Genomic DNA, 3396 nt, shown 5'->3' on the forward strand with positions numbered 1-3396 from the left:
AGGGTGCTTTCTCTTCGGTATAATGCATTTTGCGTTCGAAATATTGCCAGCAAGAAAATAGAGACACGAACTATCACGAGAGTACATGAATATAGTTCCTTTTCAAAATGCAGATCAGAAATTGTTCACTTCGAAGTAAGTTACCTGTTATGTGCGAGCTAGTGCCCACTTTTTAATCCCGAGGAAGTCTATCAGTGCCCCGAACAAATGACGGACTTCCAAGTAATCGTTTCAATAGTCTCCGTTGCCCCTGGTGCAAAGCATGCAGGCCAGCATGAATAGGTTGGTTGGTTTGTGGGGTTTAACGTCCCAAAGCGACTCAGGCTATGAGAGACGCCGTAGTGGAGGACTCCGGAAATTTCGACCACCTGGGGTTCTTTAACGTGCACTGACATCGCACAGCACACGGGCGCCTTGCTTTTCGCCTCCATCGAAAAGCGGCCGCCGAGGCCGGGATTCGATCCCGCGTCCTTGGGAACAGTAGTCGAGCGCCGTAACCACTGCGCCACCGCGGCGGCCTTATGTTAAAAATAAATATACCAGAAAGCTTCGTCTTAAGAGAGGACGCGATAGCGCCTTTAACGCCGTCTCTTCATTCCGCCAATTTTAGGCATCTAGAGGCTGGCACGTATAGTTAGCAAAGCGTACGTCTATTTATTTTGTAAAGATGCAGCGTCTCCTCGGCGCACATCTTACGTTTCCAGTGAACGGCATAGAATTGAAGCACATATGTATGTCGGCGGCTTGAATGCCTCTCACAAATTGGACTGAAAAGAAGGCGGATGCTAAATAAGAAGCGAAAAATTACACGACAGAACGCTGAACACTGCGCAATGAACGGCTACGTCATAATTAGATACGGAATGACCTCACGATATTGCGTAATAAAAAGAAATGAAACCGAAGAGCAGACAACGTTACTAGAAGGCTAGTTCTGGCGAGGAAGTCAACGCGTGTAGCAGACGACGCACCCGCAAGGAGCAAGAGTAGGAGCCTACATGTTGGCCTGAGTGCATGTTGCGCCGCGGCGCCCATGTTTGTTCCTAGGTAGAGTTACTGTATATGCTATATATATAGAGTAACTCTATTCTTAGGGTGCCTCGATGTAGCGCGCTCGGCGGCACTGGATGGTATCGAGGCGCCCTAGTAGGGAGCTGCAGCCACGGCCGGTCTCGAGGGAGAGCGCGCGCTCTTTCTCCCTCGAGACCGGCCGTGCTGCAGAGCCGTTAGTTCACGCGACCGCCACCGGGGTCGCCTCTCCAGGCGGAGCTGTGAAACTGAGTTTTTTCTAGTAACGTTAGTCTAGATACTGAACCTAATTGCGGAATTAGCTTTAAAACCATACAGTCGGAAGTATAAAGCTGAATTGTGTGTGCGCTGAGCCACGAACGTCGGGCGCCTGAAAGGTTTTCATTCGCTGACGTTAATTAATGAGCAGTGAAGAAGTGCATCATGGAGGAAGGAAAGAACTTAGGAGAGGCCCTGACGCCATTTTTTTGAAGCCGGCGCGGCCGCGCTATAGTGCCTAGGCACTATAGCCGCGCCGCGACCGGACGCTGCAACGTCTCTCCTCCTCCTCTCATTCTCTTTCTCCGCGACGCTCCCGTACCTAGGTCCCTTAGCAACGCTGTTGCTAGTGGCCCGAGTTTTCATAGCAACGCGTCGCCGTTGCTAATGGCCCGACTTGGCTAACCCTAAATTTTGACGTCACTTCCGCCACACTTTCTCCAATGCATTGGGAATGGCAAGGGCCTCTCCTAAGTTGTTTCCTTCCTCCATGAAGTGCATCATATCTTGCTTTCAAATACAGAAATCTACGATGTTAATGCAAAGGATTTGATTCGATTCAATACGGTGCAAACGACTTTCAATTGCTTTCCGGCATGGTCTAGTGGCTAGGATACCTGGCTCTCACCCAGGAGGCCCGGGTTCGATTCCCGGTGTCGGAAGTATACTTTTAATTTTTCTTTTTCGTGCCTAAATCGATTGCAGCGAATAGAAGTGGTGATTTAGTTTATTATCCGGAACGGAGGGCTAAATGGGTTCGAATCCCATGTAACCTTCGAGAGGCAAAATAAGCTAAGCGCCCGTGTGCTGTGCGAGGTCAGTGCACGTTGAACTCGAAGTTGTTCAAATTTCCGGATCCCTCCACGCCGTCTTTCATAAACTGAGTTCCCTTTACGTTAATCCCCATAAACAAACTAAATCGACTAACGTGTGTTCTTTACTGTCTGAAACGATTACTGCCTCTCCCGTAATCGAGAGTAGATTTAAGACATATGGTTATGAGCATAGCATGTTGTCCGCAGGGACGAGCAGTTTTCTGCTGTGGTGTAAGCTCCCAAAGCTATCACTTTCCATAGAGAGAGAGAGAGAGAGAAAACTTTATTGTCAGGAGTAGTCTTACTGGGTCTTGTGGAAGAGCCAAGTGGCCGTTAGCCTGTGGCTTGCGGCGACTTCTTCGACTAACGTGTGTTCTTTACTGCCTGAAACAATTACTGCCTCTCCCGTAATCGAGAGTAGGTTTAAGACATATAGCATGTTGTCCGCAGGGGCGAGCAGTTTTCTGCTGTGGTGTAGAACTCCCAAAGCTGTCACTTTCCATAGAGAGAGAGAGAGAAAACTTTATTGTCAGTAGTAGTCTTACTGGGTCTTAGTGGAAGAGCCAAGTGGCCGTTAGCCTGTGGCTTGCGGCGACTTCTTCAGCGCGGTTTACGGCGCCCAACTGTATATCGGGCCTCGCGTTATGCAGCACTTTTTCCCAGGATTGAAGTGAGGGAGCTTCTATGAGAGCCTTGGGAGGCGGGTCTTCTGAGCAATCCCACAGGATATGATTAAGGTCGGCTTTTTCTCCGCACTTAGTGCATGATGAACTTATGTTGTCCGGAAATATGTGTGAGTAAACCGCAGGGTTGGGGAAGGAGTTCGTTTGTATAGTTTCCTCGGAACAATTTCTTGTTTTCTTGTCAGTGATTTGTGTGGTGGTGGGTATACTCTACTAGAGAGTTTGAAGTGTTGTGTAAGGTCGCTGCATGTGAGCAATCCTTCCATTTCAAGTTCCTCGGCATTAGGTCTCACCGCTCGGCCGACAAAACCTCGAGCGCCGTTGTTGATGAGCGTGTTGATGAGTAGCTTCATTGGCTCGGTTCCCTGAGTGAGCAAGTGTCCATACGAGGTCTATCTCTCTGTCGAGTCTAATATCCGCGAGGATATTAGACTTCAAAATGATCCGCGAGGATGTTTCTGGCAGTATTTGATATTCTGCCACGCGAGAAGTTAGGTATGGCAATTTTTGAACCAGTGACAATTATGCCCGCTCCTGTTGTAGCGATGGCTAAAGCAATCGCGGCTTCTTCCGCCTGGTCCGAGTAGCAGACTTTGACCGAAGCGGCTGAT

At 49.0% G+C, this 3396-nt stretch overlaps 1 non-coding gene across 1 annotated transcript; it reads left to right on the top strand.

The window, feature by feature from the left end:
- Positions 1 to 1877: 1877 nt before the first annotated feature.
- Positions 1878 to 1949, top strand: TRNAE-CUC (transfer RNA glutamic acid (anticodon CUC)). The gene has a single exon. It is a non-coding gene; the product is annotated as a tRNA-Glu (tRNA).
- The last annotated feature ends 1447 nt before the right edge of the window (positions 1950 to 3396 follow it).

This window comes from Amblyomma maculatum, chromosome 3 (assembly GCF_055883805.1).
Source record: "Amblyomma maculatum isolate TAMU_Amacu chromosome 3, ASM5588380v1, whole genome shotgun sequence".
Lineage (NCBI taxonomy): Eukaryota > Metazoa > Arthropoda > Arachnida > Ixodida > Ixodidae > Amblyomma > Amblyomma maculatum.